Genomic DNA, 22,367 nt, shown 5'->3' on the forward strand with positions numbered 1-22,367 from the left:
GCACTTCTTACAGGCTGGGGAGGGAGACGGGTCCTGGAAGAATGAACTCACCTGACTGTGGGGTAATCACAGGATTCTGGGGGAAAGCGGGAAGGAGTCACAGAATTGATATGACCAGAATTGTCTACACAGTGGATAGCTCGAGAAGCGAGATTGTGTGATCCTGGGAGGACAGCTGGATAGGAATTGTTTCTCTGTTTTACCCGCAGGCAAACTGAGGCTTGGCCAGGAAGGAAGAGTGAAATGGGAGAGCTGAGTTATGTAAGCTAGATACTAGACTCCAGCAGTGTGGCTGCGAGTCCTGGGAGCGACTAGGGAAAGTGTTCTGGAGGCAGCTGCTGGGTCCTAGGGAATCAGAGAAGCAGAGAGAGAGAGAGAGAGAGAGAGAGAGAGAGAGAGAGAGACAGAGACAGAGACAGAGACAGAGACAGAGAGACAGAGACAGAGAGAGACAGAGAGACAGAGAGAGACAGAGACAGAGAGAGACAGAGAGATAGACAGATTCAGAGACAGAGAGACAGAGAGAGACAGACAGACAGAGACAGAGACAGACAGAGAGACAGAGAGAAAGTGGTGAGAAAGGCAGCTGCTGGAAACGCTGGGGGGCGGGGCGAGGCATTAGGACTAATCTTGTCACTGCCCCCCATCCCCCACAAGGCCTCATGTTCTTGCCTGATTATAGCCACCACACCCAGTTTATCAGATGCTGGGGACCAAACCCAGAGCCTCCTGGAGGTTGGGCAAACACTCTACCAATTCAGCTACAGCCCTGACCCTAGGGTTTGCTAGTAACAAGGCTATTTCATTGGAGTCTGTGGGCCCCTTCTCAGGAGGGTGTCGAATGACCCTTTCACAGGGGTTGCCTAAGACCATCGGAAAAAAGCAAATATTTCCATTACAATTCATAACAGTAGCAAAATTACAGTTATGAATTTATGGTCGGGGTCACCAGCATTAGGAAGGTTGAGAACCACTGATTTCGATGCTTTGGTCTGGGCTCTTCTGAGGCTAGGCCACTGGAAAGGGCTGTGGGCTGAAAGAGAGGTGGCCATGTCCCACCTAGTTTAGTGCTTCTGGCTGCGGTGGTGGGTGAGCCTCAGTTTCCTTGACAGTCAGACAGCACGGACCCAGGTTGATCAGATAACCTGCCTGAATATCCACAGCTACCCAAAAGGAAGGATCCAAACCCACAGGAATTCTCAAAGTAAAACCCGAAGAGAGGAGGTGCCTGCTATTCCCAGAGGAATCCCAAGTTGTCAGGTCTCTCTTGACGGTTTAGACGCCAGGAAGTGGCTTTCCAGATGTGCCTGCCTGGAGACTCGCCGGGACTCTGCCAGTTGTGCAGCATTTGCACAACTGCCCACCATCCGTTCTTTTCAAGGCAGGGTTTCTCCGTGTAGCCCTGACTGTCCTGGAACTCACTCTGTAGACCAGGCTGGCCTTGAACTCCCAGAGATCCACCTGCCTCTGCCTCACAAGTGCTGAGATCGAAGGTGTGCACCACCACCGCCCGGCCCTCAATCCATTCTTAGGTTTGTTAATTCATTCAGGATTGATGGAGCTCTTACTAAGACTGTACACCAGCCCGTGGAGAGGTGGAAATCTCCCTTGGGAGACAGTGGTTAGACATCTGAGTGTGCACGGAGAGTCTCCGCATGAGAGACAAGCCTGAATCTTGGCTGAGGTGACTCGTGAATGCTTCCCACAGATGTGACCTTTGCATTGACAGTGAAAGATGTGACCTTTGCATTGAGAGTGAAGAGGGAAGTGTCTGAGGCAGAGGAACCCTTGGTGAGAACCAACCCTCCCATCCTCCCTGCAGCTGCCCCAGAATGCTGAGAGCAGTGTTGGCTGGAGGCAAAAAGGAAGCCAGAGGAGGGAGCGAGCCTAGTACCCACTCGGATGCCCAGAGGGGTAAATTAATGTTAGTCACACCCAGGGAGCAGCTGCCTGCCTTCTTCCGGCTTCTAGAAGTCCATGAGTGCATATGTGGCGGGCCAGCTGTCCCTTAGGAGGAACTGCCATTGGTTGGGGAGAAGCCACAACACTCACAAAAGTAGCAACGAGGTTGGGGTGACTTGGCTCCCAAGGGTAGGAGACAGTCTGGGGTTGCTGATGGATGCCTGTAGATCCTTAGGAACATCTGGTTTGTGTGTTAGCCAGTACCATGCAAAGGAAGGGTAAATAATATTTTGAAATGCCAACTGGACTGAGAGTTTGGGATGCCATCTTTAATACTACATCTTCAATCACTAGGGAGGTGCTCAGTGTCCCCCCAGAAGGTGGATCTGCAGAGATGGTGGGTGTAGACAGCAGAGGGAGATGCCAGCACCAAATGATGGGCAGATGAGGAATGCCAGGAAGGATATGTGCTGCTACTGAACCAGTCAGGTCTGGACAGAACCAGTCAGGTCTGGACAACACACAGGGACTTGCTCAGAATCATGACCCACACACAGGTTGAGAACTGCTGACCTGGAGGAACTAGAGTTTTCCGTGCAGCCTTATGCTAAGAGTCTCCGAGGATCCTTCCAATTGTAACCTCTCTGATGTGCTTAAAAAGAGGACCACCTCCGCCTTCAGTCCTGGCCTGGTTCTGGGAAAGGAACTCAGGGCTTTATGTTTGCTGGTAAAAACTCTACCATTGAGCTATGTTCCCAACCTCGGAATACGGAGGGTTAATTTATCAAAAAGAAAAAGGCCAGGATGTAGCTCGGTTGGTTGAGTACTTGCCTAGCATGCACAAAGACATGGGTTTTGCTGCCAGCACAGCATAAATGCATGGTGGTGCAGGCCTGCCATCTAAGCACTTGGAAGGTGGAAGCAGGAGGATTGGAAAGTCAGCATTGGCTACATAGCTGTCCTGGGATACTAGAGACCTGGACACTGTTAAAGACCACCCCCCCCCATGAGATTTCATTGTATAGCCCAGGCTAGCCTTGAACTCAGAGATCTGTCTGTCTGCCTCATGAGTGCTCGGATTAAAGGTGTGGGCCACCACTTCCATCAAAAAGAACCATATTTTTTTAAGCAAATAGATCTACCAAATCACCTTAAATGCCCACATGTTAAGGGCTAGGTCTCAAATATTATTAAGGACCAGCCTTAATAATATTCTTCCCAGGAGTCCAGAAGAGAAACTACGAACGACGAGAATTATTTTCGGGAAATGAATCTAAGTACACCAAGATCTATTTTATTCCTCTGGGATAAAATCCTATCTACACAGCTTCAGTTTGGTTCTCATGCCTAGCTCCTTTCTTGCCTGAGTTCTCTGTACATTTATGTGCTGTCCCCTCTAAGTTCTATCTTAATTCTCTCGTCTTGCAGCAGCTACCACCTTCCCTGGGGTGGGGACTAAGGACTCCTCCTCATCCACAGGAAAACACAGCCTCTCACAGTCGCAGGCAGCTGGAAGATGATGGTGTTAGCAGATATGTGGTGACTGGTTCTTCCAAACACAGCACTTTGCTGTGTGATGTTTCCCAGTTTCCACAGTGTAAATATTTCCACCCTGTCCATTTCCAGTTGCTGCCTGAAGGACGAAAGAAAGGTGCAGGGAGCCCAGAGTGGATGGCATTTTCCACTCTGCCTACATTCAGTTGATAACGCAAACCCAGAGGATAGCTAACACGATGGTCAGGAAGGATGGTGTTGCCACTTCCTTCCCTCTTAGTGTGGCCCGTTGACTGGTAAGACTTGTGAATGTGTCTAGCTGAACTTTATTTTCCATGGTCTCTTAGTCTTGATTATTGTCACCCACTTATGTATACATTTATGAAAACAACCTACCGAGTTCATTAGTGTGCGTGTTTGTGGATGATTGCTTGGGTGGGATCACCTGTCTGGGGCATCCTCTGACTGAAGGGACTGTTGAGAGCTCCAGGTCAGACCCTCCCTTGTCCTTAGTCAAGAGCTTCTGTTTGAGCCTGGGGTGGGAGCTGAGTGGTGAACACACATGTAATCCCAGCACTCGGGAGGCAGGAGAAAGGACGATCAGGAGTCCAAAGCCAACGTTAAATTAGAGGCCAGCCTGGGCTAGGGGGCCCTGTCTAAACACACACACACACACACACACACACACACACACACACACACACACACATACACACACACACACACACACACACACTCACACACACACTACACTTATACAAACACACTCATGCCCCCCACATCTAAACACACACACACACACACACACACACACACACACACACACACACTCATACCCCCACCTACACACACACACACACACACACACACATGCACACGCACACACCCCTCCCTTTCATTTGCTCTGTAACTCTTCCTGACACCTGTCTCCCTCTCTTTATCCTTTGTTTACAGCTTTAGGTTGGCTCCTAAAGCATCCCTCTCAACCCATGCATGGGTCACAACCCCTTTCCTTCAAAGGTGGGGTCACCTAAGACCATCGGAAAACACAGATACTTACATTACGATTCGTAACAGTAGCAAAAGTACAGTTACAAAGTAGCAATGAAAGTAATTTTATGGTTGGGGGCTGCCACAGCGTGAGAGGGTCGCAGCATTAGGAAGGTTGAGAACCATGGACCTAAAAGCCCACGCGTTAAAGGCTCAATTTCCACAGTGATGCTGTTTGGAGGTGAGAACTTTAAGGAGTGGGGCCCAGACAGAAGTCTTAGGTTACAGGAAGCATGCACTCAAGGGGGCAGTGGGTTCCTGTAGACCCCCTTTCTCTGTCCTCCTCTGTTTTAGATGAAAAGAAATTTAGTTAACTGTATGCATGTGTGCGAGAGTGCCATGGAGGCCAGAAAAGGGCATCAGATCCCCTGGAGCTGGAGTTACGGGTGGTAGTGGGTGTGGGTGCTGGGAACAGAATTTGGCAGGAGCAGCAAATACTTTCAAGCCCTGAGCTGTCTCTCCAGACCTTTTTCTTTTTCTCATAGCCCAGGCTTGCCCCAACCCCCCCTAGATAGCCAAGGCTGGTATTAATCTCCTGTACGCCTGACTCCATTTCCTCCATGCTAGGAACATACATATATGCTACCAGGACCAGCTTCTCCTCTTCCTCCTCTTCCTCTTCTTTCTTCTTTCGCTTCCTGGCCATGAGGGAATCGGTATTCCTTTCTGACATACAGTACTGCCATGTCCCCAAAGCGTCATAACGGCTGTATCCCCAGAGGCCATCAACTCTGTATTGAAACCCAAAAAGCATTCTCTCTCTCTCTCTCTCTCTCTCTCTCTCTCTCTCTCTCTCTCTCTCTCCCTCCAAGACAGGGTTTCTCTGTGTAGTTTTGGAGTCTGTCCTGGAACTCGCTCTATAGAGCAGGCTGGCCTGGAACTCACAGATATCCACTTGCCTCTGCCTCCCTAGTGCTGGGATTAAAGACGAATGCCCCCAACACCCAGCAAGCATTCTCTTTATAAGCTGAATATCTCAATTACTGTTGCAGTTAGAAAGCTAACACTTGCCAAGTTGGGTGTGAGTGCCTTGAGGACAGACAGCTGGCCTGCTGGCCTCACCACTGAATCCCATGCTTAGCCCGGTCCTGCCCTGTACCTCACAGGCACTCAAAATATGGTTGACTGATGTAAGGAGCCTTCTGGACTTCCCATCCTTCCCACCTTTGCTGTATGGTGTATCTTTCCTTGAGCCGTAGTTTATCTGTAAAAGAGAAGAGTTCGAGAATTGACCTTTGGGCTTCCTTCAGCTGTGAAATGCCCCTATGCCTGGTTGTCACCAGTCACCGGCTGAGGGCCTGCCAGGAGCAGCTCTTTGGTGGTGTGCTTTCGGACCTTTATTTACTCCAGGGTTTGACAGCTGAGCAGCCACAGTAGTCAGGGTCAGTGGGGCAAGAGGTGTGATCGTGACCACTGCAAACTGTGTGTTGTGTGTTCAGAACAGGCCAGAGTGGAGATGCAACATGGATGAGCACCTCAGATTCACTCCATGTTTGATTTTTAAGTTGGGTTTTGGTCATTTCATGTTCCTAGCCTTTCATTGTTGCAAAGGTTTTTGACTCATTCATTCTGTAACGTGCCAATATGTGGAGCCGAAAACCACAGCTTAAGAAGCCGTGTGCTAAACCACTGTGGGACATGCTCCACATCTGGCCTACCAGGAAATGGTTGCAGGGTTAGCTAGAGTTCATCAAGGCTTGTGCTTGCAAAAGGTCCGGTACAGGCTGCTGCAAACACCCCTGGCTGAGGCTGTACTTCCAGGAACCAGTCAACTGCAGTCTTCACCGTGGAGTTGTCTCCAGGATTCCATGGAGTGTTGAAGATGATGGCTGCTGGATACGGGTAGTCTAGCTGGTTAATGCTCACAGTAGCCAGGGCAGCAAGCGTCTGACAGCCGGGAATTAGGGAATCAAGGTCTTTGTTTCTCTTCAGGAACAGGAGATCGGAAGAAATGCCTGCAGTGTGGCAGAAAGCACTTAGCAGCACTGTGACTTTTGGTGGGTTCTTTGAACAGTGTGTAACACCTGTCCAGTGCCCCAGGGGAAAATGGGTATCCTTACACTCTCCCACACAATGTGATAGAGGTAGAGGTCCACAGCTGAGTGACTTCAAGGAGCAGGGATGTGCTGGTTCTCAGGACTGTCCATTTTCATCTGTCATTACCAGAGGCTTCGCTCTGGTGCCCATGGGTAGTCCTGGCCTGGCTTTTTGAGCTACATGCAGAGGAAGCCGACCCTCTGAACAGTGCTGAGCACACCTTCCTCAGAGCCAGCTGAAAGTGTGTGGATGTTCCTTTGTTTCTAGGTAGGATGTGTTAGGGTCAGGGGAAGGGTGAACAGCCTGGGTGCCTGGTGGGACCCAGTGGGGTGTCACCAAGAGTGGGAACATACTCCTACTCCTCATTTGCATACCCCACCTTACATCTTGGCACAGTTCTGCCCCACCCTCCACCCCCACCCCCGCCGGGACTCAGGGGACTGGTATTTTGGTCATATACAGTAAAATGACTCAAAAATTTCAGGGTTCTGTGGGCTGTGTGGTGAGAGCCACTGCCCTGGGAGACTCCACACTGCCTTTCGCTTTCATTTTCTCATCCGCGGGCATAACAGATCCAGCCTGACTTACAGTGGGGATCCAGCCTGACTTACAGTGGGGATCCAGCCTGACTTACGGTGGGGATCCAGCCTGACTTACGGTGGAGATCCAGCCTGACTTACGGTGGGGATCCAGCCTGACTTACAGTGGGGATCCAGCCTGACTTACGGTGGGGATCCAGCCTGACTTACGGTGGGGATCCAGCCTGACTTACGGTGGGGATCCAGCCTGACTTACGGTGGGGCTGTGCTGGGATAAATCCACAGTGACTCGAAATATCACAAATCAAAATTTCAGTGAGTGCACCTAGCTAGAGGAATGTCCTGGCTTACTGTAAGGTGTATAGTATATGTAGGGTCTTGGGTTTTTGCTTCGGGATTGGGGTCCCACCACTGCCCAGTGTCATGGCAGGACTATCTTACTGCATGTTATTAACCTGAAAATGATCAAAATCCAAAATGCAAAGTGTGGTCTCAACAGCACACGGATGGCATTTCCAGCATCAGAAAGTTGAAAATTTTAAGTCAACCATCGTTAAGTCCAGAAGCTTCTGGAATGGAGGCTCCGCAGTCTGAGGGGAGAAGCAGAGGTCCAGCCCAGTTGCAGACACTTTTTTTGAGAAGCAGAGAAGCAGGGTTACTGCTCTTCACCTCCCATGCCCTAGAGGTAAGGCCTAGCTCCCTCCAGACAGAGGCACTCTCAGCCCTAAAGGAACTTGGGTTCCACATGGTTGGGGCAGAGAGGTAGTTCAGAAACTCCCTTTCCAGTCACATGCTGCTGGCTTGCTGCTCAGGTCACATTTCCTGTTTGCCTTTGGGACCCAAGTGGGACCTTGGGTGAAAGGCAAGGGGGTGGGTGGAGCCTTCTTACCAAAACTGTACTAGTTGGAGGTAGAAAGAGCCTAAAATGAGCTAAACTTTCCTTGTGTAGATAGGGAAACGGAGAGAAACTGAGGAAAAGCATGTGAGAACCTGTCCCTGCTCCCATAGTCTGCCGGGAGTCATGAATTAGGAGTATGATGAGAGTCTAAAACCATCAGAGTAGCCCACTTCCCCGCATCCCATAGCTCAGGAGTTGAGACTGGCAGTGTCTGGTCTGGGCTGGAGAAGATTTTCACATTGAGCCAAGAGAACAAATTATTTTCAAATCAACACACAGCAAACACACCGGAAGCCTCCTTTGCTGGCTGCTGACTGAGGAGCAGTTTATATCTGCCACTGGGGGTGGAAATCTATCAAGCAATCAATTACACATGTCCAAACAGTGGCCTGGCCAGGGCCAACTTTGGTCCTCTCCTGGCTTCCCTTGCTTTGATTTAAGGCAAGAGGCCGGAGGTAATCACATAACTAAAGAGGTGCTGCCAGAAGGCGTGGGGTACTAAAAAATAATGCTCTTTCCTCATGCCAAAATAGGGTTAGAAAACCCTAAAGCCAGTGAGAGAGATAGCTCAGATATAGAGCTCATGTAAAGTGGTGTCCTGCACTAGCAACACACACACACACACACACACACACACACACACACACACACACACACACACGCATGTGTCAGGAGTCCCTAAGGCTGGCTGTCTCTTAATTGTGGCCTTAAACAAGTAGTTGAGCCCTCCATGAATTGGCTGATGGACAGAGGCCCCTCTCCTTGAGCCAAGTCTCAAGGAGTGTGTATGTGGGTCTCCTCTCTGCCCCCTTGTTTTACTTTCTGTCACCTGTCACTGACTACAGCTTCCCTTTCCCCTGGTCACCCGTGAAGACTGTTTCAAAGGAGTACCACTGGGTTTAGTCCTCACTGCAGTCCAGCAGAGTGGCACCCCTCTTCTCCTTGGAGCTCGAGGACACTGCCACACAATGGAGTGGGGAGATAAGTGTGGTTTACTGCAGCACCCCAAAACCCTTCCTCATTCTCCTGTCTGTCCTTGAGCCTCCCTAGAGCAGGCCATGGAGGAAGTATGCGAGGTGGACCCCTGGAGTTGGGAACCAAGGCCACCCTGGCAAGCAGACATGCTGGCTGGCCTTCAGATCAATACTCTAAACATTTGCTCATAGTTTATGTGGCGTGAAGCCAGCTGGAGGGGGTGGGGTCTGCTCTGGTTCCCGGGGTCCCACCCCACACAAGGACCTTTGCAGAAGCAGAAGGGACAGAAAGTGACTGACAGAGATGCTTTCCAAGCCGCAGTGAGTTTTGTCCTGAAGAGGAAGAGGAAAAGGAACCCCCGGCACCCAGTCCCTGTCCTTCATTCAGCCTTTTCTCTTGGGTTTGTGGTTGAACTTTCCAAGCTAGATGGCTTCTGGGGTGGCTCCTCAGAAGATTTATTTTGGTTCCATTTTTATTTGAAATTTATTTAAAATGTAGACAAGAACCGGATTCTTTTTTTTTTTTTTTTTTTGGTTTTTTTCGAGACAGGGTTTTTCTGTGTAGCTTTGCGCCTTTCCTGGAACTCGCTTTGGAGACCAGGCTGGCCTTGAACTCACAGAGATCCGCCTGGCTCTGCCTCCCGAGTGCTGGGATTAAAGGCGTGCGCCACCACCGCCCGGCAAGAACCGGATTCTTATAAACGAAGACCATGTTGCCTGCCAATCGTTTCTGTTGGTAGACCAGCCTGGACTGTGTTTCAAGTGGCGTCCTTGAACTTGGCTCCTTTTGCAAATGAACAACAGAAAATATGGCTTACGTTTATGCAAAGTCAACATTCGTCTGTTATTTTTAATTTATTTTTATTTTTACTTTTTGAGTGTCGGAGAACCACCTAACTTAATTAATACATTTTTGTCTGGTCACAGAAGTCATACATTCTCACTGTAGAACAGCAAGTGCAGAGGTCAGGCGGAAGTGTGCCGTCTTCCCACAGGCTGAGACTCACCCCTTCCGCTGTGCTCTCAAAACTTACCCTTCACCCCCTTTCCTTCAGTCTCTTTAGTTTCCAGGCCTTGCTGTCCGGCTACAATGTTAGCATTTTAGGGGAAGACATGAGGGGTTTGTCCAATCTCTGCATCTCCCACAGCGCCAGGCACACAGTAGGTGTTTTAAAATTGTTTGTTGATTGGAACAGGATCTGGTACATTTCCAGTATTTGGAGGATAGGATCGCCCAGATAGGCAGGTGTGGAGGTCACATGGCCCCTCAGGTACCTGAGGGTCATGGGACTCAGCTGTCAGCACTGGTCAGCACTCAGCTGTCTGGTGAGACTGGGGACCACTGTCCTGAGATTATCTCGAAACAGCTGGCCCCAGCCAGGGGTTTCCTAATATCCATAGGGTGCTGTTGGCCTGAGATTCAGTATTTCTGTCTGGGCACCTGCAGTTTATGTAAGTTCAGTATAAAGGACATGGGACAGTTAATATGTGAGTGCCACCAGAGGTGAGCCAGCACACGGATGCTAAGACAAAGGTCACCTTCCTGTCTGCAAGGATGCCCACTCCAGATGGGCCCTGCTAGTGTTGTGTAGCGCGGTGGCTGCTGGAAGCCACCGCCTTACCCCTGCTTTGACTCAGCAACTGGTGCTTTGCCAGTGAACTCACTGAATGCTGGAGGTTTTTTTGTTTTGTTTTGTTTTTAATTGGGGAAACATGGAATGTGTTAATTATGATGAATGTTACAAATGGAATACGTTGCTTAAGTTCAAGGTCAGCCTGATGTGTGGATGGGCTAGAGTAGGAGTCTCTGCTCTTTATAAAATTGCCTTTGATCCCAGTACTTAGGAGGCAGAAGTAGGCTGTGAGTTTGAGGTCAGCCTAGTCTGTATAGTGAGTTCCAGGCCAGCTAGGAAAAAGAAAAAAAGTTTTAAAAAGTTGAATTTTTTTATTTGTGTGTATATGAGTCTTTTTACTTGTAAAATCTAATTATAATTGTCATATGACCCCATGGTAGGGAAAACACTTTTTTCCTCTTTGCATGTGTGTGTATGTGTGTACGCATGTCCACAAATGCAGGCACCATGAATGCATGCATGCACATGGAGACTGGAAGACAGCTTGCAGGGGTTGGTTCTCTCCTTCCACTGTGTGGGTCCAGGTGCAGAGCTCAGGTTGACAGGGACAGCAAGTGCCTTTACCCACTGAGCCGGCTAGCTGACCCCACTCTCCACTCCTGTGTCGAGATGACCGAAGAATCATTTACCTTGGAGCAGCCAGAGACTCTGGATTCTGTGGGACTGAAAGAGGACAGAGTCCTCTGTGGCCTTGGGCTCCGCTGGCAGGCCTCATCTGAGATTGCTTTTACGTATAAAGATAAAGTAGGCAGGCCAAGAGAGGAGCCGAGGCATACTGAACAGAAAACGAAAGAGCAATCGATTCTGATTCTCGAGGTTGTCTCTCAGCTTGGTAGAACTGAGCTGGGTCCCCACCTGTAAAATGGGGTGATCTCAATGCTTCACAGAAAATAGGAGTGGAAGGAAGTGAGAGTCATGTGCCCAGGACCCTGCCTGGCAACATTTGTGTCTTCAGTGAGAAAACATTTGCAGTGGCAGTTATTATCATCAAAATTAATGGGATTATATGGGCTACAGATCCTCAGTGCTAAGATGTTCACAACATGAACTGGGGGAGGAGACAGATCGGCATGGTAGTCCCTGAGGGAAGACACACAGATGCTGATGCCCAGACAAAGGCACAGATGCCCAGACAAAGGCAGCGGAAGTGCCCAGAGAGGGAAGTTGCTTCTTGACTGGAAGAAAACTGTGTAGGGGTGAAGCCTCTGTGTGACCAGGCTTGGATTGGTTCTGGCGTTGACCCTGAGTGTGGGCAAGTGAACTCTGGACTTGTTCCTCTCTGTAAGATGGGGCTGACAGAACGGGCTTCTCAGGGGCATTAGGTGCCCCCGCCCCCATCAGCAGGTTAAATCAGCAAGGTCATCCTGGACCAGCTGGGGGCTGTGCTCACTTCACAGGAGCCAGTGAAGAGTCTTCTTGAATCTGCTCCGTGGCACAAAGAGAGTCCAGTAAGGTCTTGTAAGCAGTCAGTAAGGTCTGTGTGAGCAGTCAGTAAGATCTGTGTGAGCAGTCAGTAAGGTCTGTGCAAGCAGTCAAGTGCTCCAGCCCACTCCCATCTTATTGGTCAGATTAGCCACATGCCATTACCAACCAACTCCAAAGGGCCAGGGATTGAAATCTCACCATGGAAGCAGAGAGCTGGAAATCCCTAGTCAAACAGCATTAAAAAAACGATCTCAGGTTGTGTGTTCCCTTCCTGTCAAATTTGCTGACAACAGCTGAGGAAGCTAATACCGCCTTGGGTCCCACACACAGCAGCCTGTGGGCTTTCTACTCTGAAGACACCACTCAGCAGAGAAAGGAAGGGTGTTCAAGGACTGTCAGCTGGCGTCTCTGGAGGAACAGAAGCCTGAAGCTGGAGGGAGAAAGAGGTGACCACGAAGTGGGCAATGGTACCTGCTAAGAGCTTGATGCCCCTTGAGGGGCCTGTGGGGAAGGTAGAAGCAAGGAGATGGAGCTGGGTTTCTAGATGGTTCTGTAGACCCAGCTGTGCTGTGGTTGGTGAATGGAGCACCTCTTCAGGGTTCTTGTGTGTCTAAGCTGTGTTCTGTTTGCATGGGCTGACTGTTCTCCCACTACAGTGCCTCACCTGCCTTGTCCAAGTTTCCCTGGCGGTGAAGCTCACTTTTGCAGCGGCCTGCCTGTACCTCATCAGGGAGCCCAGGACCATTCTTTCACAGGGCATGGGTGAAGCAGAGCAATGTGATATGTTCCAGAACCGTTCTTGAATAGGGCGCTGGGTGGAGCAGAGCAATGTGGCTGTTTCCGGAGTGTTTTTAGACACAGTCAAGCATGTTTAGGAAGACGGCTGAGGACACGCCCAGCCCGTCCTTGATTTCTGTAGTTTCCTTCACTGTCTCGGGGGAGGTTTGTTGGATGCCTGGATGGAAGCCAGCTTCTTTACCTCATGCTGCGTTGCACTGGATACGCCACTTCCCTTCCCTGATGCCCGGTTTCCTCACCTGGAAAATAGTGTATGTAGCTCAGAAGACTGGGGCTAGCTTGAGAGGGAAGGAATCCACAGTAGAGGCTTTCAGAGGTAGCCTCAGAATCCTCTAGAAATCCATGGGGCTCAAAGTAAACTGGTGACCAAAGGTGCCAGCAATGGGACCTTGCTTGCCGCTGTCTCAGGACACCCACCTTAGTAGGGAGATGGCTGACTTCGAGGCCCGTCTTCCACTGGGCGCTGAGATACCCGGACGGAAGCCGTACAGTACCACTGTAGACCCACATAATGCCTGGCACCCTCTAAGTACCTAACAAATGCATAAACATATGAACAGCTCGCTTCCTCTGGTTTGGACCAGTGGCTTACAGATTTTTTTAAAAAAATTATCACCTGCTGGAAAGTGCTCTACCACGGCGCTCTATCGCTAGCCTTCTTGCAGACTGAATATATTTGGGTGTGGGTGTGGCCTTATGTGTAGTTCAGGGGAAATCCTGTGGGAGGTGGCTTTCCCCTTCTACCATGTACGTCATCGGGTATAGCAGCAAATGCCCTGACCCACTAACCCGTTTCACTGCCCCTGTTTGCACACTTCTTATGGGATATGAGGAGGTAAGAAAGTCACTTGAGACAAGCCACCCTGCTGAGGGTACCATGGCCCTGCCTCCAAGGCTGTGGTCAGGGCCCTGGTAGGAAAGGTGATTCAGAAGTGTTCTGGGAATTGCTCCATCCATGCCAAGGCACAGCTAGCTGTTTTCAGGCCACGAGTACATGGTGGACTCTGGCTATACAGAGCAAATGGTGCCAGAGCCTGTGAGGAGAGTTCTGGAATAATCATCACCGTGAACTGAGAAACTGTTACTTACTGGGGATTTGTTAACACGGGCACTCTGCCACACACTTCATGGGTACCATCTCTTTGTGATGCCTGAGAGAGAGGCTTTGCTGTTCTCATTGTACAAGCAGGAGAAAGCAAGTCTTTAGAAGCCCAACTTGCCCAAGGTCACTCAGTCAGTCAGTCCCCCAAGACTCTCCTGTAGATGAGGCTCTGTCTTTGGGCTGCGGAGAGCTGGAGACAGTTGGTTCCTTAGGCACTAGGGACTGTAACACAACTATTTCCTAAGTACATTCTAGGTTTCATGAACGGATTTGTTGTTCTTGATAATTCAACAACTAAATAATTTAAAAAAATTGGATGTGGGGTCTTTGCCCACGTGGCCTTGAATCCCTGGGGTCAACACATCATTTTCCTTAGCTGTTGTGTTTAGAGATGTGAGCCATAGAGCCGGGCCGAGGCCACGGCCCTCCTCCTCCATCACCCTCTTCGTGCTTCTTCTGTAGTGTAGGGGTCCACCTCAGGACCTCACTCATGCCAGGCTAGTAAACGTCTCTCCACACTCTATCATCCCTGTTTATGGAAGGGTAAACTGAGGCTCTGGGAGGTTGATGTCCGGGGTCACAGGGGAAGAAATGAGAGGCTCTCTGGTATTTGAACAAGAGCTGTCTCATTCCAAGGACAGACAGAGAAAACATTTCTCCATGACCTGAATTAGAGTTATTCTGTTTGTTGGTTGGTTTTGGAGGTTTCGTTGGTTTTTTTTTTTTAACTTCCTGATAGAGCCTCTTATATTAGACACAAATTCCTGAAAGTGTTTTTTATCAATTTATTATAAGAGATTGAGAAAAATCTAATAGGAGGGAAGAAAAAATCCAATGCAGAACAATCTCAGGATTTTCCAGTAAATCCTTAGATTTAAATACCCCTGGGCCGTGCACAGCTTCCTTTGAGTTTATTTGTCTCCCCTGTTCAGGCATCAAATCAGGCAAGTTACAGAAGTCACAAGATAGGCAAGAACAGCCTGTGCAGTTAGCTGGAGCCTTTCTGGACATGCAATCATCCTGATTTTTGGGGTTACCCTGAGCCCCAGTCTTGCATCTATAAAGCAAAGGTAGACTGTCCACACTGGAGGGTCACTGCAGAGAGGCAGGGCCCCACAGGCAAAGCACAGGAGATGAGTCCTGAGCCCATCAGTGGGTACTGGGGGAGCCCTCCATCCCCCACTGGCCACACTCTGCTTGGGCAGTGGTTGGTGGGAACAGAGGCCTACGAATACCTTTAGCATCCCTGTGCACACAGAATACTTTCGCCAGTCCACACTGAAAGCAGGCAGAGAGTGAGAAGGACTCTGGGTCTGTCCCACTCAGATACCACCCAGTGTCTGGGAAAGTACCTCATGTCTGTGGATGGACTTGGTTCTGGTGGATAAGTGTCTTAGTCAGGGTTTCTATTGCTGTGATGAAGCACCATGTCCAAAAGAAAGTTGGGAAGGAAAGGGTTTATTTGGCTTACAACTTCCGCACTTCCATCACTGAAGGAAGTTAGGACAGGAACTTAAACAGAGCAGGAACCTGGAGACAGGAGCTGATGCAGAGGCCATGGAGGAGTGCTGCTTACTGGCTTGCTCAGCCTGCTTTCTTCTAGAACCCAGAACCACCAGATCAAATATTACCCCACCCACAATGGGCTGGGCCCTCCCCATCAATCATTAAATAAGAAAATGCCTTATAGCTGGACCTTATGGAGACATTTTTTCAATTTTTCTCAATTGAGGCTCCCTGATTTAAGATGACTCTAGCTTGTGTCAAGTTGACATAAAACTGGCCAGCACTGCAGGTGTCCCTGAAGTATGTCTGGAAGGAGCTGTTTGTTTGAAAGGAGCTGTTATATCCAGTGGAAGGGAGGCACTCACATGGATATGAGGAGTTGTTGGCTCTGGGGTCTTACCAATGTTACCCGACCTTGAGCTGCAGTTTCTCCTCCTGGGGAACCAGGCAGGTTGCCCACTGGCTGCAGTGAAGATGGAGGGAGACCGTTATTCGGGCTATCTTGGGGCCAGAGAGAGGTCAGAGATGGAAAGCACTTGCTGTTCTTGCAGAGAACTATGTTTGCTTCCCAGCCCCAACATGGCAGCTCACAACCATCTGTAACTTCAGTTCCGGGGCATCTGATGACCGCTTCTGGGCTCTGCAGGTTCTGCACTCATGGATATAACACAAAATGCAAACCACTCATGCATAAAGTATTTGAGACAAGGTCTCACCCTGTCACTCTGGCTGGCCTGGAACTTGCTGTGTAGACTAGGGTGGCCTTGAACTTACAGAGATTGGCTTCCTTTTGCCTTCTTAGTTCTGGGATTAAGGATGTGTTTCACCATTACCTGGCTGCTGCTTCTTCTTCTCCTTCTCCTCCTCCTCCTCCTCCTCCTCCTCCTCCTCCTCCTCCTCCTCCTTCTTCTTCTTCTTCTTCTTCTTCTTCTTCTTCTTCATGAATCTTGTAAGAATGAGCTTGACCTCACACTGAGATGTATGTCTTACAAATCAAATAGTCAGGGTCAAAACAGGTATGCAGCTGACTGGCAAGTTCCCTATCCCTAGAAGGCTTAAAGCGGGGTTGGGAGAGAAGGTTAGCGGAAGCCTGGGAGGACTGACAAGTTAAAAGCCTGGGAGACTTAAAGCTGGAAAGGTGAACGTGGCGTATTCCCTTCAGGTCATCCAGAAGGCCATACTGCTGGCCAGCTGATGGTCCATCACTCAGACAGCAAGACCAAGATATAGGAACTGGCCCTGGAGACATGGTGTCTGCTGGGAGACTAAGAAACAGGCAGAGGCCAGTCTGCCAAACTCCTGCTCTCCTGGTGCCTCCAATTCTCGGCAGTTGTATAGTTTTCCTGTGTCCCACCCAGTCCGCGGCTGCTCAGACCCAATAAATACACAGAGGCTTATATTACTTGCAAACTGTATGGCCTAATGGCTCAGGCTTCTCCCTAGCTAGCTCTTACAACTTAACCCATTTCTATTCATCTATAAGTTGCCACGTGGCTGTGGCATTGCCAGTCTGATGGCATCTTGCTGCTCCTTAGGCGATGGCTGGCATCTCTCATCAACTCCACCCTTCTCTCCACATATCTGCTTGGATTTTCCTGCCTGCCTCTAAGCTGCCTTGCCATAGGTCAATGCAGCTTTATTTATCAACCAATCAGAGCAGCACATTCACAGCATACAGAAAGGCATCCCATAGCACAGCTGTGCCTCTGACCAAATAAACAGAGCCCAGAAAAGTGCACCTGCTGCTCTCCTTGCATGGGGAGAGCATGTTCTCTGCTCCTACCTGCCTGGGTGGACTGCCTACCCTCTGCCCAAAGGCTGCTGTTTTCCCATCATTGGTAAGTAACTCTCCTGAGAGGCTCTGGGGCTATAGCATGTCTTCTGGCTCTGAAGAAACTGGTGGTTCCAAAGCCCAGAACCTTCACCTGGAGCCTAGTTGTATGTTCCAGGCGCCAGGGACTCCCAGGGCTGCATCACAGATATTCAGAGAGAAAAGCTGGTTCACCCTTTGCATCTGGAAGAGTTGAAGGAGGAATTGAGGAGGCACACTACACACAGGTTACTGAGTGGAGTGGAAGTCAGAGCTGGGACAGACCTGCCAGTCCTACCCTGTGGAGCACAGCATTCATAGCTTCCAAGGTGTCAACAGGACTGGCCCCTTCCTCATTTACAGCACCAGGGATTAGATTAACCTTGGGCCACAGAGGGAGGTCTGTCTTGGAGCTAGGTAGCACAAGATGTGTGACTGTGTATTGCTTGGGAAGACTCAGCAGTGGGGCCAGTGTAATGGCTCAGTGGGTGAGGGAGCTTGCTGCCAAGCCTGCTGACCGGAGTTTGATCCCTGGGTCTCACACAGTAGATGGAAAGAACAGTCCTTCAATCAAAAGTTGCCCTTCAATCACATGTGCTGTGGCATGTGCCCCCCAAATATACAGACAAAAATTAACAAATACATGTAATTTTTAAAAACTGAAAGAAAAAAAGACAATAATTCCATTTTCTCGGCGAGGGCTGAGTATCCTTTCTGAGTCTCTACTCATGGGAGCAAATGCCCTTGACCACAGTGCTATTTGAGGATGCCACTTTCATCGTTTCAGAGATGTTGCTATGATAAAAGCCATGACCAAAAGCAGTTTTGGGGAGAAGGGTTTATTTCATCTTATGATTTGTAGCCCATCACTAAGGGGAGTCAGGGCAGGAACTGGAGGTCGGAGCTGAAGTAGAGACCATGGGGGAGTGCTGCTCACTGGCTGACCCGCTGTCCCTGGCTTGCTCAGCTTCCTTCCTTCCTCCCCTCCTTCCCCCGCTTCTTTCCTTCCTTTTTTTTTTTTTTTTTTTTTTTTTTTTTTTTTTTTTTCCGAAACTGGGTTTCTCTGTGTAGCTTTGCACCTTTCCTGGAACTCACTTGGTAGTCCAGGCTGGCCTCGAACTCACAGAGATCCGCCTGGCTCTGCCTCCTGAGTGCTGGGATTAAAGGCGTGCGCCACCACTGCCTGGCTCCTTCCTTTTTTTATTTAAGAAAAATTTCCACTCATTTTACATATCAACCACAGATCCCCCTCCCATCCCTTCTCCCACTGCCCCTCAGTTTCTCCCCTCAAACCCACCCTCCATCCCCTCCTCCAAAAGGGTAAGGGCAAAGCTTGGTACATCGGCTACCTTTCTTATACATTCAGGCCCACATGCCAGTGATGGCGCCGTCCACAGTGGGCTGGGCCCTCCCACATTGATCAGTAATCAGTGCCTTCAGACCATGCTAGTGGAGACAATTTCTTAATCGAGGTTCCTACCTCCTGGGTGACTTTGGTTTGTATCAAGTTGACAAAGACTACCCAGTACACTTCAGGGGAGCGACAGTTCTAATAGCCTTGGGAGTATCATTCTAGAAGTCTCTTCCCGAGACTGAAAGGTCAGCATGCCTTTACCAATGTAAAACAGAGTGGTGGCACTCACTGCTCACTGCAGGGTCACCATGATGGCGTTGAGACAAAGCCGTGCCCTTCACAAGGACAAACCCATTCAGTTGGTGATGTTGTGTGTCTGTGGCCCTCACTAGGTGAGGCTTCCTTCCAGCTTTACCGTTCCCATTTTACAGACAGTACATGCACAGGGGTTTGAGTCTCCCTGGATAGCGTGGCCCACGGGGCAGAGCCACGGTTGGCATGGTACAGCCCCTCAGTCGATGTCCCCATCACACAAGACAAGAAACCCACCAAATCACGTCACCCTCCTTGTTCAGCAAACTTGTCTTCTGTGACTGTCCCAAGGAGATTTGGGATTATACAAATGACAGCTAGCAAGCCTTGTGTTAGTGGTGCTCTCCGCCAAGAACACTTAATCCCCACATTCCCACAGAGGTAAGTGGGTGGGAATCAGCCTTCATGTTTCCTGGCCAGAAGTGAATTGGAACAAAGCTAGGGCTCCCCACTCTGGGGTAGCAGCTGCCGACCTCTCAAGAGGGACAGTGTGGCATGGCAAGACTTCTCACCCCTCCCCCAGAGTAGCATCTGCCAGCCACACTGAGCACACCAGCTGACCTGGAGAGCATGCCCAGGAGGCCCCAGGAAGGAAGTATCCCAGCTGGGTACCCTGACCCTCAGAATTTCTCCCTTCATCTATGAAAATGGTGGGGAATATCTTGCAGGCCACATGGAGGGTGGTGGTGAGGGTTCACTGAGGTATAGGAGGGAGGCTGCTTGCAACGTTGTGGGGTGTAGGGGAATTGGGATCCTCTGGGACCTCCATGAGGAGTTGGGGTGTAGCTCAGTTGGTGAGGAGCTTGCCTAGCTCGTACAAAGCTCTGCTGGGATTCCATCCCCAGCGCTGCAAACATTTAAAGAGACCCTGCTTATTTTAGCACAGCCCTTCACCTCCACCCTGCTGCCTCTCCCTACCCCAGCGGCCTTGGCCCCATAGCAGACCATAGCTGCATCCTCTTAAGGGGCTCAGTCTGCATGAGGAATCCAGGAAGAGGAAGAGGCAGGGCCTACCCATGATCTCAGGGCTCTCAGGGGTGAGGCAGGGGGATGGTGCCCGAGAGTGCACACAGCTTCCATGAGGGAGCTTTCTGGAATTTTCTATCCTTAACATACACATGGAAAAAGCCTGTTAATGAGGCCCACTGTGTGTCCTCATCGGGTGGGCAGGTCTGTGTAAGCACTACCCAGATCAAACTTGCCACCCCTGGAAGCCCACCATACCCATTTCTAACAGCAGGTTAATTTTACTTGCATAGAACTTTAAGTGGAAGCATACAGTTCATGCCCTGGCCCTACCTTTCCCCCGCTTTTGAGACAAGGTTTCATGTAGCCAAGGCTGGCCTTGTAAGCCCCTTGAGCCACATCAGTGGTCAAGCCCTTTCCCAAGGACCTCTAACTCCCAGACTCCACCCACAGAATACTCTAACTGCTGGACCCTTCCCCCACCCTACAGAGTAAAAAGCCCAATCTCTGGACATGAAGTCCTACCAATCTCCACCCTGGAAAGCTCCACCCTGAGAAGTTTCACCCCCTTCCCAAGAAGTTCTGTAAAAGCCCTGTATCCTGTTCAGGGTGCTGCTGTTTCTCACCCTAGCAGAGGCGGCCTCCCTCCTGGTTTTTTTCCTTCCAATAAATCTCTTGTGTGAGGTTCGTTGTTAGGTTTGTTGTGCGGTGTGACTTTGTGGTACTCCTGGCTGCCGGGACACCTTTCCATCCTAGCTGTGATGCTTACATTTGGTGTTGTGACTCAGATAGGCTCTCCTAGTGCCTGCATTTCCCCTCATGGTCTCAGCTGCATCGGGACCCTATCCCTCATCTCCAGTCCACCTGAAACAGACTCACCTTCTGGCTCAGGGATCACTCAGCACCCCATCCAGCAGCAGCAGCAATTAGTTAAACGTTTCCCTGAGTCTGAGGAAGTAACCATTGAGTGTCCAGCACCCCGTGGTGCTCTTGGAGGCATAGGTCCCCCCAGCCACAGTCTTTAAGGCTGCAGCTGGCCCTCTTCACCTGACCGCATCTCACCACCCCTGGAGCTGCAATCCTGCAGTTAACTTAGGCCAAACCAGGCTGTTGTGCCCTTCCTGCCTTCTCCCACCTTCCCCCTGGAGCTGCCTGTAATGCCACAGCTCCTCTAGGCCCTCATGGCTGTAAGGGCACAGCTCCTCTAGGCCCTCATGGCTGTAAGGGCACAGCTCCTCTAGGCCCTCATGGCTGTAAGGCCACAGCTCCTCTAGGCCCTCATGGCTTTTGTGACCCTATCCCCCGACTCTTTCCTGTCAATGAGAGCTTCTAGAGCTTGGTTTTCATTCTCGCCTTCTTGCCTCCACAAAAGGTCTGGTACCAGGCACCGAGTCTCTCCACTGGCTTAGCCAGGCTAAGCCCCTGACTCCCATTGAGTGGTGATGACCCACTGAACGGCTTGGTCTTCCTTCAGTCCTCCCTGAGTCCTGGGGACACCCACAATGTTGCAGTGACATCTTCCTTCTCTCTCTCTCCTTCATGGGAACGGTGTATTCCATACCCTCTCATTCCCCCTCTTAGAAAACTTCCAGCCTCTCCCCCAACGCCCAGCCTGAAGGGCCCTAAATTTATTCACTTTTGCAATCAAATTTGGCTTCAATACCCCTTAGATAATCAATCCGGAAGGCTGCTCGATGGCACCTTAGGTCCTAATATTTGAGACTTTTACAAATACTGTGAGTGATCGGGAAATGGAAAGAGATTCCCCATTCCCTATTTCTCAGCTTCAAGCCTGTTTGTTTTGTTTGGTCTCCCCCAACACACACCCACACACTGTGTAAATGCCCTGTCTTTTTCCTTTTCTTTGTTTTGGTTTTTCAAGACAGGGTTTTTCTGTGTAGCTTTGGCTGTCCCAGAACTCACACTGTAGACCAGGCTGGCCTCGAACTCACAGAGATCCGCCTGCCTCTGCCTCCCAAGTGCTGGGATTAAAGGCGTACACTACTACCACTGCCCGGCAGTGCCCTGTCTTTTACATTACCATAGATGGATCTGTAGGTTTGTCGCGGAGTGGGAGCCAGGAACCAGACCTAGCATGAGGGGGAGAAAGCAAAGGAGTAGGCCAGCAGCAGCGTGCACACACCCGGCACACACCCCGCACACACCAGGCACACACTGCCTGGGGCTTCAGCTCCCTCTTGCAGCATCCTCTGTCTATAGCCAGAGCTCAGAAATCACCTGTCTCCAAGCCTTCTTTGTTCTCAGTTTACTGGATTCTGTTTTACAGGGACTCGACTGTCTTTTAGGGATGAGTGGCATTAGACTGTTTTATGCTGTCCCACTTGCATTAAAATCTAGCTCTAGAGTTAGGGTATGGCTCCTCTTCCTCTAGACTGTTAAAGGTTTCTTCCAAAACCTCTGTCCCATATCAGGAGAGCCACCTGCTGTGTGACAGAGAAAGGAGAGCAAAACAAAATCAAGGGACAGACTCTTCCCACCGGGGACCATTGCTGCTCATCTCTTACACCTTTGGCTTTGGTTTAACTCTCTAAAACTTTTGCTAAGG

The 22,367-nt window shown here is 50.1% G+C and overlaps 1 protein-coding gene across 6 annotated transcripts in view; it reads left to right on the forward strand.

The window, feature by feature from the left end:
- Positions 1–22,367, forward strand: part of Ggta1 (glycoprotein alpha-galactosyltransferase 1 (inactive)) — a 113,285-nt gene that overhangs the window by 56,237 nt on the left and 34,681 nt on the right. The gene's annotated exons all lie outside the window — the stretch shown is intronic.

The sequence above is a fragment of the Peromyscus californicus genome, unplaced genomic scaffold (assembly GCF_007827085.1).
Source record: "Peromyscus californicus insignis strain IS unplaced genomic scaffold, ASM782708v3 Scaffold_7__1_contigs__length_154581171, whole genome shotgun sequence".
Lineage (NCBI taxonomy): Eukaryota > Metazoa > Chordata > Mammalia > Rodentia > Cricetidae > Peromyscus > Peromyscus californicus.